Source organism: Fukomys damarensis, unplaced genomic scaffold (assembly GCF_012274545.1).
Source record: "Fukomys damarensis isolate Sample0158 unplaced genomic scaffold, DMR_v1.0_HiC HiC_scaffold_35, whole genome shotgun sequence".
Lineage (NCBI taxonomy): Eukaryota > Metazoa > Chordata > Mammalia > Rodentia > Bathyergidae > Fukomys > Fukomys damarensis.
The window spans coordinates 24,624,002-24,640,809 of NW_022900947.1; the positions used below are offsets into that span (position 1 = coordinate 24,624,002).

General features: G+C 35.3%; 1 pseudogene; it reads left to right on the forward strand.

Annotated features, from left to right (window-relative positions):
- The first annotated feature begins 233 nt into the window (after positions 1-233).
- LOC104851322 lies at positions 234-1,793 on the forward strand (annotated as a pseudogene).
- The last annotated feature ends 15,015 nt before the right edge of the window (positions 1,794-16,808 follow it).

Consider the following 16,808-nt stretch of genomic DNA (forward strand, 5'->3'; position numbering starts at 1 on the left):
TTACTTTAATATAATTTGATTAACATATGTGAATATCACAATCTTGTTTACACTTAGCAATTCGTGAGTTTGCCTAGATTGTGTGATAGATATCGCATTGCATACACTGTCTTTCCTCCTTCTCCTCCTCCCTCCCTTCCACTTGTCACTTGCCAAATAATATCTCAAGTTAAAAGCACAGATGCGTCAGTTCTCGCTGGCCTACATACTAGCCCCAGCACTGCCCTGGACTGGTAGCTTATGTCGATCTTGATGAAAGAGCAATTGATGCTTTGGGGAATTTAATGAAGTAGGAGCTCTGTCTGTACTGCAACAGTTCAAGGAAAGTGACTCATCACATGTTTAGAACACAAGTGCATTGGTATGTGGAGTGATGAAGACCCACAGGCAAAGAGAAAAGCAGGGCAGCATAGTGCAAGAATCCACAAAGGGACCTGAAGGAGCAAAGGTCAAGGCCTTGCTTGAGATGACTGGTCATTCTCTAGATGCAACCACAGGACAAAGGAAGTATGGTATCCTCCACCATACAGTGTGTACTCAGGCGTGCAGCCTGGAACTGGAACAGAGGTCTTCGTAGGTAAAATACCGAGATTTATACGAGGATGAGTTGGTGCCCCTTTTTGAGCAGGCCGGTCCAATTTGGGATCTACGTCTTATGATGGATCCACTGTCTGGTCGGATCTGAGTGTATGCGTGTATCACCTTCTGTGGAAAGGAAGCTGCACAGGAAGCTGTTAAAGTGTATGGCAGCTATGAAATTCACACTACTAGACACCTTGGAGTGTGTATTTCTGCGGCAAACAACAGACTTTTTGTTGGATTCATCCCGAAAAATAAGACTAAAGAAAACATCCTGGAAGAGTTCAGTAAAGTCACAGGTGAAAATTTTATCTGTGAGCAACTTGGCTTCTACAGTTACAGGAGAAATGTCAGAAAAGTCATTTTCTGAATTTCGAAAACTTGAAAGACAAAAAAGCTGAAAGATTATGCATTTGTTCATTTTGAAGACAGAGGAGATTCTGTTAAGGCTATGGATGGAATGAATGGGAAAGAAACAGAAGGGAAATAAGTTGAAATAATCTTAGCTAAGCCACCAGACAAGAAAAGGAAAGAGGGCCCAGCTGCTAGACAGGTTTCCAGAAGTACTCCCTGGGAAGATAATTACTACCACCCTCCTCCCTGCATGCCACCTCCAATTAGAGGTTGAAATTGTGGTGGAAGTAGAGATAATAAGGCTTCCCTCCAGATGACTATGCCTATGAAGATTGCTGATGATCACCATGGTCATGATTATCATGACTATCGTGGAGACTATGAAGATCCCTACTATGGCTGTCATGATGGCTATGCAGTAAGAGGAAGGTGAGGGCGAGGTTCTCCACCATCACCAAGGGGGCGGGGATCACCACCTCCCAAAGATAGAGCTGGCTATTCACAGAGGGGGGCACCTTTGGGAATGCTGAGAGGCACGAGGGTGGCAGAGGGGATCCTGCACAACAGCAGAGGGGCCGCGGCTCAGGTGGAGCTCGGGGCAATCGTGGGGGCAGTGTAGGAGGCCAGAGAAAGGCAGATGGTACAACCAACCCGGTTCCGAGCGTCATCAGACCAACAACCAACAGAACAGGTGCTCCCAAACCATCGCTCAGCAGCCCCTTCAGCAAGGTGGTGACTATTCTGGTAATTATGGTTACGATAATGACAACCAGGAATTTTATCAGCATACTTATGAGCAACAGTGGAAATGGACAAGGGAGGGCTTGAAAATGATACTGTCAAGATACAATTGGCTCTAGAGCAACATTCTTTAAAAAAAGAAATGGCTTAACTGTTTCATCTTCAAGTAGCAGTTTGCTGCCATTTGTATTGGGCTGAAAAAAAATCACTATTGTGTATATACTCATATTTTTATTTTTCTTCTTTTCAGAAAATGCACTTAGACATTATTGGGCTTGTAAAGTTCCTTTATTCCATGGGTTACAATGCTTTTATTGTTTCAGGCTTCACTTCATTTTAGCTTCAGAACGAGTTGTTAAATCACGATTTTGCCGAATGTTTGGTTTGGACAGTTTCATTTTTCGGGGATTTGGGATAGACTACATAGGAGTATAAAGTGTGCTGTAAATAAAAATGCAAGCTAGTCCTTTGTCTTAGTAGATTTAAGAAATTAAAACAAACCAATTTAAGTTTTCTTGTATTGAAAATAACCTATGACTGTATGTTTTGCATTCCTAGAAGTAGGGTAAATGTGTTTTTAAATTGCTATAACTTCACACATTTTTGAAATCTGCCCTACAAATTTGTTTGGCTTAAATGTCAAATGCATGACAATTTTTTCATTGATGTGATTGTACTTCCAATTTCTTATTCATGTAAGATTTCAATATCAAAATTCTATTAAAAAAAAGGCACAGATTTCTCATGGCCTCCTGTTACCCATCACTCTTTTACATTTTCCAAACTACAGGCATGCCTAATTAATTTATCTTTTTTATATGAATTTGAGGCCTGAAAACTGTGTAATTTGTAGGAGTCTGATTTATTTTTGTTCTCATTCAGACTGACCCATAAGTGTCATGCACATTTGTTCTGAGTTCTGAGTTCCTTTCTGAACCATATTTCAAATATTCTTTGAAAACATATTTCAGAACTCTGCACATTTGACAATGTTCAGATCTTGCACTTGGCAGGAGTCCTCAATGTAGCCAACCCTTCAAACACTAGGACAAGTCTTTCACCTACAGGAATGATTTCCCCAGCTGTCACTCCCTTAACAAACCTTAAACTACTACATCCTCTCAGTTGGTCCTGACTGACTGATTTATCTGTTTGTAACTTTAAGTAATATTACAAACTTCCTCCTTTTTTAGCCCTGGATCCTACAAATATATATGCCATTGTATGTACTGTAAAAACTTATGTGCTTTGAAAATAATAAATTTGTATAAAGTTTCATAGCAGATCTTTTATTGTAAGGATTTAGCATAATTGTATCATAATGTAAATAGAAAGAAAATAAATATAAAGGTCCATGTAGGTTGGAAAACAATAAAATCTCACTAGAGACTGACATCAGCTAACAGTTTCCTCAAAGTCTGTAAATAACCCTGTCTTCAGCTTGCTGATTCAGAATCAGTAAAGTTATGTTCAGTCAATGTCTCTTCTAAGAAAATTATTTTGAGCAAAAACACCCAAAAGAATCTAGAGAACAATGAGGTTATTGTCATAACAAGGTTAACAAACCTGAAAGTGAAGTTGAAATTTTCTGAGTTAATACTGGAGATACTACTTTTAAAGTATTTATACACTCTTCTGTGACCTATGTCAGTCTGCATCCCTCAATTGTTTAAAACATAAACATTTTTCCCATTATCTGTTCAGCCCCAGAAGACCTCAACTTTTTTTTGTTTACTTCTCTGAGCTTCTGTCCAGGCAAATTTCAGTAAAATAAAACCAATATGTGTACTTGAATATAACCAGTTCTATTTACAATGCTGCAAATGTCACCTAAGTGAATGCCATCTTTTTGTGTTGGTCAAAATCTGCTCTTGAGATTTAGAGTGCTCAAAGACTTTTTTGTGCTGCCCTTTCCTTCTTTAATACTCAGCTTTCTTTTTTTGACCCATAATTCTCCATACTCACAATTTAAAGGAGGAGAATATGAGTTTGCCTCACTGTCAAGAGATTTGGCCAATATCTGAGACTCTGAGGTATAAACATTATGGCAGAAGGCCATGACAGACCAAAGACGCTTGGTCCATAGAGGCCAGGCAGCAGAGCAGGGAGCTGTGATTGAGAGGAACGGGACAGAATAGTCCCCAGGTGACACCCACGGTCGCGCTTCCACTAGACACCCAGACCAACCCCGAAGTGTGACTTAAGTGTGACTTACTAATACCTTGGCAGCGACTAGGTCAGTACTGTGAGCACAGTGAAGCTTAATCTCAACACATCCCTTTTGTCTTCTCCCGTCTCCTTTCTTCTCTACTACCTACACACAAATACACATGTGCACACACACACACTTTGTGAAAATCAAATGTATTGAAAATAATGACTCACTGGGAAATTAACTATGTATGGGCAAGCTCTTCACCTTGCCTGACAAGGTAACCTGTTTAAGGGAGTAACATCCAATCATTTTAGTATATCCTACACCTTACTAGTAAAAATAACATTCCCTTAAGTTTGCCATATTGTCTTTGCTAGAAATCAAATCACTCATGAGGATGAGATGAAAAGGACATAGATGTTAGGGGGCAGGATACTGTTGAAGGTTACTCAGTGATTCTGTTTGCCATGCAAACTAATTGGATAATTACATAAATGATGTTTTCAGCTTCAGTTCTTGAAGAATCATAACTGCTAGTAATATTCAAGGATATTTATGTTATATATCAAAGTTCCAAATATTTGTGGAACCATTTCTGGACTCTGTTTATTTTATTTTATTTCCTCTGGTACCGGTTATTGAACTCTGGTCCTTGCACTTGCAAGGCAGGCGGCGGAATCGCTGAGCTAAATCTCCAGCCCTGGACTCTGTTTATTCTATTGCACTCCTTTGCTATCCCGGAAACATCTTATCTCTGTTACTAAACCTTTAATAAAATTTTACATATGTTAGGACAGTTTTTCCGGTTTTATTTTTCTTCTTTTGGATATCTTGGCTAGAATTAACAGTTCAAATTTTTCATATTTGTATTTCACACTTTTCCAAACAATAACAAAAATAATAGCAGACTGATGCTATTTTGATTGGAAATCTATTTACTCTATAAATAACATTTACTAAAATTATATTTTTTCTGAAGTTAACTATGAATGCTAGATATTTATACATTTATTTACATTTTTATTGTCTTTTAGTAAAGATCTATAACATGATATATACAGACCTGTGCTATTTCTGCTAGATTTATTATTTGGTGCTTTATGTATTTTATTCCTTTTATAAGTGTTTTATTTTTATTATGTTTTAAGTTAATTACTTATAAGATAAATTGAAATTAATTACTATGCTTTGGGCTTACTTTCCATTCTCTTGCTAAACTTTCTTATATTTGTTGAAATTTATTGATACTGTATAAAGATAAATTTTGTAATATCAATTATTAATTGATTTGAAATTGGTTAGATACTGAATTTTATTTCAGTCCAAGACATGACAGAATTGAAAACTATTTAAATTACATCAAATATTACTTTAATAATGCAGTGTAACAACTATAATATGAAATTTACATCTTATTGTGTAATATAAGCAATCCAGTCATTATTTAGATGGAAAATGTACATGGATTATATGAAAAATGTTTTCCATTTTATATGACACTCTGGAGCATCCACTAATTTTGATATTTTGTGAATGTCCTGATAGCAATTTTTTGAATATATCAAAGGAGGACTCTATAGTATAGGGAAATAATTAAACATGATTACTAATTATATTGATTTCAGAATTGAACAGTGTTCAAATTTTGATTTTACTACTATTAATTCATCAAATAGAAACGTCTTTTTTTCTATAAGTTGTAAACACTACCTATCCAGTGGATGCATTTAGGGTTAAATTTCTAGCACATTATAAGCACACAATAAAAATCTTATTTTATATATATAAAAACTCTCATTAACAACTTCAATGTTTTAGTTTCTATTAAATAAAATGATTCTGAGTGTACAATTTAGTTTTTGTTTTTGTAGGTTTTGAGATGCAGCCAGCAAAAGCAAGTTGACACAACTTTACTAGTTAGATGGCCAGTAACTGCTAACAGTAGAAAGGAAGTATTTTACCTTCAAATTCATTGTAAAATTCTAAACCCCATAGAGGTGATATTAGGAGGCAGGGATTTGGGGGAAGCAGTTAGGTCATGAGAATCAAACCCTTGGGATCTGCATTAATACCTTTAGAACAAAGGATCCCAGAATGCTCTCTTTTCCTCTTTTTACCATGAATGAGCACAAAGAGATTGCAGCAATCGATGCTAGTAGAGGGATCACAACAGAATTACTCCACACTGGTGTCTTGATTGCTTTAGTGGCAACGTCACAAATATGACAGATTAATGTGCTGCCCCTTCTATGTTACTTTGTTACAGCAGCCTTCACTAAGCTAAAGGGCATGCTATGAAGGGCATCACCGAATGGGGGTCAAGAGTACTTGTCTTATGGAGAAATAGAAATCGTGCAAAACACATCACCATTATCCCCATTCAGGATTGAAAACAAAACAAAAAAAAGAATGTGTGGTATCTAAAACATCAAAAGGGAATAATACTAGACTGTTCCTTATGGGAACTAGAGGGTATTTTTACACCTGCCCTTTCTTGAGTAAAGGATCTTTCTGTGGTCCTAAGAAAAAAACTTCAGACCAAATTTTGAAATTCTGACAAATAGAAGTTAAGGGAAACAATTGAAATGGAAATGTTTGAACTATAAGAGAGAGGTACCAAATAATGACTTATACTAGGCACTCTGCATTGAGGTAAAAGCCTCAAAGTTACTTTAAAAAATAATGTTTTCAGACTTGAAAATGTTTAATGCAAGTCAACAGAGAATGTTCTGAATGACAATGATGAAAACCAAAGGTAAATTCTAGGGAGTTTAAATTCTATGAGACTTCTGCCTGCGTATTCTTTTGTTCATAAAATACAGAAGCTAGTTCTAGGAATTGTCTATTTAAAAGGAAAAACAAACACAAGAGAAAAAATGTAGTGATGACTTGAAAATCTTTTACCATACTTCATTAATACACCTTATAACAGCACCAATTTCACAAGTAAATTCATTTGACATTTCTACACTTTTATGAATGTTTTCCCAATGTATGGAAAGACTGACTTGATGTTGAAATTAACATATCTACTTTTACATTTTTTTCTTATAACATGGCTTGATTCTTAGTGTTGGGTTTTGGTTTTATTAATTAAAAATGCTATGTATATTTTGCTTTGGTGTGTTCTTCTGTGAATGAGCATGTGTGGGTTTGTATGTGTATGTTTCCATGAACTTGTTACAATTAGGGGTTCTAGACTCAATTTTTCATTACATAGACTGATGGAAAGAAAAGCATGGGAATTCATGGAAAATATTAAAGTATGTTATCTCCTCTCCCCTATAACTTGAATTAAACTAATGAAATATATTTATATATTTTAGCCATTTTTGTTACTTTTTGTGGAAATCAGTGAATATGTAGATATATGACATTATAGTTACCATTTTAATTAATCACTGATGACTCGCTCCATATTCCATGACACATCTCAGTGTGGTGGGCTAGCAGAGAAGACCAAGGAATTTTTAATTCTACTCTACTTCATCACAGAAGAAATTTCACCACAACAAGAACAGGTTCCTAAATAACAGTGTGATTACTGAAGTTATATGTCCTGTTATAGTGTATGCTTTTAAGGGTTTTAGAAACCTTAACTGATAAGACAAATACCAGATTGCTATATGACTGTAAATTAAGGAAGCATATCTACAAAATTTAAATCATTCTGTCTTTGAAATTAAACAAATGTATTGTTTGAACTAAACAATCAGTCAAACAATATAAACGGAGCACTTTTATGTACCTAGTACTTTGCTCGACTCTTACAGTAAAGCACTGCTGCTTGAACCCTTGTCCCTGTTTACCAGTAAACTACAGCTCTTTTGGTGACAACAAAACCCCAATATATAAAACAATTTGAGTTGACCATGGAGCTGCTTTAATCAGCCTAACACAATTGCTGGAAGCATCTACTAAATTAGTTTCGTTCAGTCACAAGTTCAATCCCAAACTTAACATCATTGCCCTTGCTGATGTGGCCCTGAGCCAGGGTGGGAAAAAGGCTATCAAAATTTGTCCAATTTACTTTAAGCAATTTAATCTTACTGGCAGTTGTTACCTTTGTGTCCCATATCCTGACAGGCAGATTTAGAGTGTTGCAATATCAAGTTGGGCTGCAAGCCAGGGTGTCCAGACCTGTTACTGCCCTGGCTGTGCCTACTGTAATCTCTATCTACAGCAAACAGATGAACATTTCACAGTCAAAATGTAGGGCCATTGCTAAAACTCAAAATACCCGTGTGTGTGTGTGTGTGTGTGTGTGTGCATATGTGTGCAAAAGAAGTTTTTCACTTGGTTAGACAATAAACTATAAGACGTTGCTCATGTTCCAAACACAGTTGTACACAACAGTTTTCACTGAATTCAAGAGGATGTATGTAAGTCATAATTCTATATGATTTGAACCTTTATGTGGATGATATACATGTATAAGCACAAAATTTTAAATCTCAAATTACCAATTTGATGACTGTAAAGTGGATTATATTTATTCAGAAGGCATTTTTGGCTACTAATTGAAAGCATGAAAATATACTTGAGAGTATTTAAATGAAATGATGAGTGGATGGTTGTTTTTTTGCCTAAATATGTAGGGCTCATTTTTATTGGTCTGTGTCTGCAATAAAAATAACTTTGCAATATAGCATCTTTACCATTTAGGATGGGGGATTAGACTGAGTTAGGATGAGAGGATTAGATAAGTGAAAGAACTGGAGCAGGTTTTAAGTGAATCCAGAGGATGTAGAATTACCTTACTATCTTTACAAAGCTATTAACTTCAGGGGGGATAGCGAGAGTGCAGGAATAAGGACAAGAATATATCCCCTTAACAATGACAGGCACTTGTCTTCCCTTGAAGGTACAGAGCCATGAGTGAGGTAAAATGACTGAAGAAAAGAACATAAAGAGAACCCCCCCAAAAAAGAAAAAAATAATAAAAGAAGAAGTCCGAGTGAAGGGAGGGCAGGGGTAAGGGGAAAAAATGAGAATCAAGACTTGGTATGTAGAGGTACAAGATCCCAACAATGAGTGTAACTGTACTGTATCCCTAAAATGTACCAATAAACTCAATTAAAGCTGAAAAAAAAAGTTTTCAAAGCATATATCTCTTTTAAGGGGTATCTCTGTTCCACAGGCTTAACTCACTGATAAAATGATGACAATCCAGTAAGTGCTGTGTGAAACTTTCCACTCTAAAATTAGAGTGGGCTTTCTCATTCCATATCACTATCAAAAGAATTTAAGTCATAAACAACCATGGACCAAGAACGCAGTTTCTCAATACTTAACGTTTGATTAAATCACCCCATAAAGAATAGGTAACTACATTGGAAACAGGTCTTCATGTACCACAAGAGCCCTTCCATGTACTCATCCTTCACATCTTTTCTAATTTCCTTTAATAATTTTGGCCCAGTCTAGAATTCACATAATTTAAGTTTTTCCAGTAAAATCCATTCAGTATGTACAAATATGTGATTTTCTCATATTCATCAAATCATTTTATATTAATGTATAAAATCATTTCAAAACTAATGCTTTGCTGTAAATCAATCTAAATTTTTGTCAACATTTTTCTTATTATTTAACATATATTCAATCATAGTCTTTCAAAGACTTCAAAATGAATGACTATGCTTTAGTTTCCTAGAATTAGTAAACCATACCATAGATTTGTGTCTTAGAGCAAGATTTATACACATACTGTGCCACAGGAGATTAGAAATATGAAAGCAATGTGTTAAAAGGACCATCATCCCTGCAAAGTCTCTAGGAAGGAATCCTTCCTTACCTCTCCCAGCTTCTTATGGCTCCCTCTGTACCCTCAACTAAATTTAGTGGAACTGAGTTTAGTCTCTGCCTCCATTTCACATTGCCTGGTCCCGTTTCTGAGTCTCAGATATCCTTATTCTCTCCTGTAATAGCTTTCATTGATTTCAGTGTTCATCCTGAATCCAGGGTCTTAGCTAATTATTTTGGCTTCATTGCATTTTCAAAAACTCTTTTTAAATAAATAATGCTTATAAGTTCTTGGTGGACATACCACGTGGAGTATCACAACACAACCTACTATAATAGTAAAGATCATAAACAAATATCTATTTTAGGAATGAATTCACATGACTCTTTGTTTGCTACTAAATAAACGTTCTGGGTGTGTCCTTAATGCTTTTCAAAGTGTGTATGTTGCTGAAAAGAGCCCTATAAAGTTAAATTATTATCCCATTCACACATCAAATTACACAAACACCAAAAGTGGAACTAAGCTGCCAAAGGTTGCAAAGAGAGCACATAGAAGAAACATGGGAGGATGAAGAGAGGAAAAGAGAATACAATTAAAAAAGTGTTGCAATTAATAGAGAAAATAAGAATCTATGTTTCTAGTCCTCTTAGATTCCCATGAAAGATCAGTCTGCTAATAAAAAATGATATTTTTCTTGTAAATATCTGTTTTTACATAACCTTAAAACACTGTTAATCTAATGAGAATAGGGACATTTAATTAAAATTCTCTCTCTCATGTACTTAGTACTAAATGGTAAAATATCTACTAAAACAGCTCTCTATTTTAACATGAACCTTTTCCTTCTTTTTGTAATCACTGAAAAAATAGCATTGAACAGACAAAATATTTCATCAGCTTCATTTGTCTTTACTACTGGCTAAGAATCACGGCTGTGAGTTAGTAACACTGATAAGAACCTTCTTAGTCCCTTCATCGGTCTCTGATGTGATTCTGGGAGCAACATAATGTTAGCATTTTATACATGTTCCATTCAATTTTTTTAAGGTTTATAAAGTGTAAAATAAAAACATGGACTCGGTTAGTGGATCCTCAAGTCTATGATTCAAATGAATGACCTGTAAATACAAAAACAAAGGTGGTTACTTGTATTATTATATTCAAATACCCTCTGTAAGCTCATCAGAATTAGAAATATTTTATTACTAATTCAAGCCTTTAAGGATAGTAAATTCCAAGTAAAAGGAAAAACAAATAGGTTTTGTTTGAAAAATCTAACTTCTAATCACTTTGCTTTTTCTAATAAACCACTAACAATATAAATAAATCTCATGTCCTACTCATGGGCATTTGTGAATAAACAGTGTTGATTAACAGTAACATTTTCTTAGAGAATTTCTGAAATTTGAATTTAATGTTGCTGCTGTTTTAGAAAATAAAATATTTGCTTTTTACAGAGTTAGCTTCTCAAATATGGCACATTATATCTTAACAATATTTATACTTTAATTACCAATGTACTTTAATTATTTTACTCATGCAAATAATGCTAAAATCAATTAATAATTCTGATGGAAACTCTTTCCAGCTGCTTGAATATATTTTTTCTTAATTTAGGCATGATCATCAATATCTCTATCTCTTATCTCTTCTCTTTATTTATTTTTGATATCTTTATGTCTACTAGATCTTCTAAACTGGTACAAAAGTTGAGGCAAATTTCATTAAAAAGCAATAGCAAACAGTCAACAAAGATATGGTTAACAAAAGTGTTTTCTTCAAATTGTATTGTCTACACTTTGCATACTGTCTCTTCTGCATTTTTTTTAGCCAACCTTTGAATGTATTTGAACCAATTTCTGTAGATTTTTTTCTATTCCCTTTATTTTCTTATTCTTTCATCTTATCCATACAATCTGGCCACCTTCTGTTCCACACTACTGAAACTCTGCTGTCAGGGGTCACTAGTATATTTCTAATAACCAAGTAGAAATTTTTAATTACTGTATTTTATTTTTACTGAGAGACTTGTCTTGTGACTACTATGGCAGACCTAGAATATTATCATTGGTTTTCTTACATTCTGGCTCTCACTCCTTAGTCTGCTTCTCAGGCTCTTTATTTTATTCTCAGCACTATATATAGGGATCTTTTGCTGAAAATAAGACCTAGATGAAAACTAATCAGCCTTGAAAACCAGACATCAAAACTGCCAGCCCTGATCAGCTTATATTTGCCTCTTCTCAATGGCTAGACTAAGAAAACATATATATAGATATATCTATATATCTATATATATATATATTTGTTTGTTTTTGTTTTCAATGTTTGCAGCATTTCATTTAGTATCATACAATGGGATCTAAATTTGATATTTCTGCCAAAAAATTAAAGTTATACAAATAAGAGGCTGGCTTTACTTATATAAGCTCAAAATTCAAATATTTATTAATCTGTGGAATATATTGAATTTAAATAATATGGTTTAAAGTATAAATATAAATTAGAATATATTAAATTTAAATATAAACATTTATATATTTCTATTTCTTACTTGTTATTTTACTGGGGATTTGATTTTCTATTTGGTACCAAACAAAAAATGACACTGTTACTTTAAGTGTTTGTTTGTTTTTCTACTTTGTTTGTCTTACTATACAATCAAGTTACCACTATAGAACTGTGAATAATTTACTGAAAGTTTCCATGCAGTCCATAAATTTCTTTACTTCAGTGAAAGTTGAATAGTAGGATTATTCCTTCACTTTCTAGATATAGTATAGTGTAATCAATTTTCTTAAAAATGAAAAAACTCAAAAAAAAAATAAAACCACTTGAATAAATTAGTCTAATGAGTTTATTCTAAGCAATTTGTCAAAAACTGAGATGTGTTACAACATATCCCTCTGTTCTTTTATTTATATCATTTATCTCAATGTTACAAACACTCTCAGTAAGACTTTGAAGTATTTTAATAAAATAGAATTTGTATAACAGATAATTAGCTTTTAAATTGAATAATTCAATAGCATGGAGTACATTCACAATTGTACAACTAACACCTGTAGGTCCAAAGTATTTTTTCACCCCAATGGAAAAATAACTTATTGCTAAGTAATTACTTACCATTCACCAGCATCACTATTTAGCACCAGGTACCATAAATCTGTTGTCTTTATACCATCAACTGTTCTGAATGTTTCATGTAAATGTAATAATAAAGTACATACTGAGAGTATATTTTGTTCTCTTGGTATGGTGTTTTGGAGGCTCATCCATATTATAGTATGCTAATACTGAATACATTCTTACTATTAAGGTTTGCTGTTTGTATCACATGCTATACTTTGGGAATTTAAAGGTGCATGTGTTAAAAGCTTGGTATATAATCTGGTATTATTAGGAAGTATTAAATTGTGTAAGGGGTAGCTTCTGTTTGAAGACCAGGGCATGACTGAGATAGTGACCTTAAAGGAGACTGTGGGACCCTGGTCCCTTTTCCTTCCCCTTTACTCTTTGGTTCCCTAGCCATGAAAGATATAGTTTTCTCCATTGTGCCCTCTCCTCACGGTACATCAGCACAATACATCATCTCATCATAAGGCTCAAACGAATAAGGCTAATTGATCATAGACTGAAAGTCTCTAAAATCATAAGCCAAGAAAATTTATGTAAGTTTACTATCTCAGATAATTGTTATCATAATGGAAAACTGACTAACAGAGGAAACTGGTACTAAGAAGTGGATGGATTATTGCTATACCTGAGATGAGATGGAGGAGCTTCTGTAATTGGTTTTCCAGGAGGAATTTATAAAGTTTGGAAAATAAGAGAGAGAAAGCCTAGAAGGTTGTAAACAGAACTTAGCGGGTGGTTTCGATGAGGGCTTAGATCAGTAAGGTTATGTATATTCAGAGAGTGCAGACTGTTCTGATGATGTTATTAAATTGGGAATGAGGATTTTATTGGACACTGGAATAGAAACTGTCTATGTTATTCTGTAACAAGGAATTTTTTTATTAATCTTTTAAGGTTGAGTATAAAAGCATGAACTGGCTTATCTGGTAGAGAAAATTCCAAGATCTCACACTATTCTGGTAGTAGCATAGATCTTGCTGGGTTGTATTATGACAATTGAGAACAAAAGAAGAGTAGGCACTTTTGAAAATTTCATTTTGTGTAATGATGCTGCCAAGAGAGGTACTAAGATTATTAGAATTAAAAAGAAACTGACAGCTGGAGATGTAGCTCAGTGGTTCAGCTGTCTGCCTCACAAGTGTGAGGTCCTGAGTTTGATACCTGATACAAAAAAAAAAAAAGATGAAGAAGAAGAAGAAGGAGAAGCCCAATGTACCAGGATAGTGGAAAAAAGGTTCTTGATTGCATTTCAGGAATTGCTAAGAGCAGAGTAATTAAATACACAGAAATGTAGAAATGCTAATTTGGTTCAAAGACTTTCCAGAGTAGATCCTTCGAAGAATACAGCTCTGTTGTGTCCCATTTACCCAGAAGTACTTAAGAAATCACCATATGTATAATGTGTAGGTGAAAAAGCATTCAGAGCCCACTGCAACCATGCATTAGTGGGCCTGGATAAAGATCATGCCAGTGGCTGACAATGGTACTGTCCATATGATGTGACTTTTTAGGCATAGAGAATGTAATAAATTTGAGGTCACAGAGGCTTCCTTTGAAATTGAAAAGGAATGCTTGAGACATCAGGCAGCATGTAGTAGGATAAAACCAGAATGATTATAGGAATGTGAATATTAATGTTTGTCTGAAGAGCTTTCAGATAGGAATGTGGACTATATTGGAAATTGGAGTAGAAGCCAGGTAGGCTTTATTTTGACAAATCATCCATCTATATTTTGTACCTGTTCTAAGAGTCTGTGTAAGGCTGAATTTAAAAACTGGTGTATTAGTCATTGGTGGAGGAAATTCCAAAGCACCACAACTTTCATGTTGTGTTACGGGTTCTTCTGTATGCCTTTAGCTAGATCTATAGTGAGAATCTGGTGTCGAGTACATGGAAAGTTTGCAATTTCATCAGAAAGGAAGCACTTGCTAAGTTTGGGCCAAGAAGAACCTTGTTATTGAAAAGATTAGAAACAAAATTAAGTAATGTACTTTGCTCCAGAACAGTAGGAAAGGTTGCTGGAAGTCATTTTAAGGATTGGTCAGATGCCACTATTTCCAAAGTCAAAGATATAAAAGTATATACTCTAAATAGAATTTGCTTTGAGACAAGAACCTTAGGATATCCTGCTCATAAAGGCTTACCTAGGGAACTGCTTCTGTGAGGTCGGCTATTCAGGAACTGAGAGTATATTGCAGACATGTCCCAAGGGACTCACACTACTGCTCAAGCTGTTGGTAGACCTTGGCATCATCCACATGGTGCAAGGTTTGCAAGTGTGCAAATTATAAGAGTTGTAGGGTCATGAAGGCTTCCACCAAGATTTAAAATCTTGGTGGCAATGCACTCCTGAAATAGTTAAGCTTGCATTTGTGAGAGTAAAGCCAAATGCACAGTGGGGGAACCAAGAAACTCGAAAATTCCAGGAACATGGATGTTCTGATAAGGAATGCCATGTGAGGCAGAAAAGAGAACCAACCCAAGAGAGAAGACATGTGAGCTCCAACTAGCAAGACAAGAGTGATGTGGCTTCCTTCAGCTCTCCCATCTTACTAAAATCTACCATAGGGTTCTTGACATGGAACTACAAGATTTAATGTTGGTTTCTTTTTTTTTTCTTTCTTTCTTTGGTACAGTTTATTTGTTTCCTCCCTCTTTCTGTAATTTGAAATGAAAATATTTATCCTGTGCCATTGTATGCTAGAAATGTTTAAGTTACTTTCTGATTCTTACAAAGGTTCTTCATCTCAGAGTTTACCTTGAGTTTCAGAAGAACATTGAACTTGGACTTATCAGCAGGGCTAGAACTATTAAGAAGTTGGTAATTCCTACAGGTTTATTAATGCTTTGTGCATAATGAAGTAGACATGAGGCTTTAGGGGTTCAGGGACAGTTTAGCTCTACAGTTTAGCTCTTAAATGTCCCTCAGTGGTACAGGTGCAGAGTCCCCAGCTGGACAGCAGCTATGTAGGCATGTAGGTACCAGCTGCAGGCCTGTCCAGACATCAGCAGCCTGGGTTCACAGGGCCCAACGAAAGATCTTTGCTGGCAACAGCTGCTCGGGCACTCAGGCTCTAGGTAGAAGACCACAAAGATACCATTAATATGTGCACACAGACCCAAGACAGAAGCCTACCAGGATATCAGCAGCATGGATGCACAGACCACAGCATGTAGTCCACCCAACAATAGCTCCCCAGGTATGGATGGCCCAGCAAGAACCCTGCCCAGATATCATCAATAAGTGTGCACAGACCACAGCAAAAATCTGGGACCCGGGAGACCATAGTTTTGAGCCCAGGAATTGGAGCTATGGTGAACAGTAGAGGGAGGGCCTCTCTGAGACTTGTTGAGAATTGAAGCCTACTGGGAGTGACTTTGAAGTGTCAAAAGGGCACAGCAGAATATAGCAGTTGAAATGAGAAGACATCTAAAAAAGACTCAAAACCAGACTTCCATATCACCAACACCAACCCCAAGGGCAATGAGATGGAACAATCTGAAATTGGACTCCCTGACTGCCTAGACTCCAAACTGGAATCCCTGAATTGGCAACAAAAGAGGATCTGAAAAAAATAAAATCACAAATAATTTCTCAGATAACAGAGATAGTGTCCATAGTGAAAGACATGATTAATAACTCCACAGCAGACACAAGAAAATTAGAGGAGCTCAGGAACATGATGAAATTCCAGCATTGAAAACAAATGGAATCCATAAAACAGATTCAAACTGTTATGCATTTGATTAAAAACTCCACTTAAAGTTTATGTAATAAAATGAGCTAATGTGAGGACAGAATGACAGAGGTAGAAGATAGGATTGTGAATAGTGACCATGAAAAGAAAAATTTCTTAAAAATTGCAAGGGACCACAAGAAATCAATCCAGCAGCTGCTAGACAATGCAAAGAATAACATAAAACTGCTTGGAGTCAATAAAGAAACAGTAGATAGTACAAAAGACATTAAAAAAAAAACTATTCACAGAATTAGTGGCAGAAAACTTCCCAACCAGGGGAAAAGAATGTGACATAGAGAAAAGTGAGACATATAGGACTCCAACTAGCCATGACAAAAAAAGATGTACTCC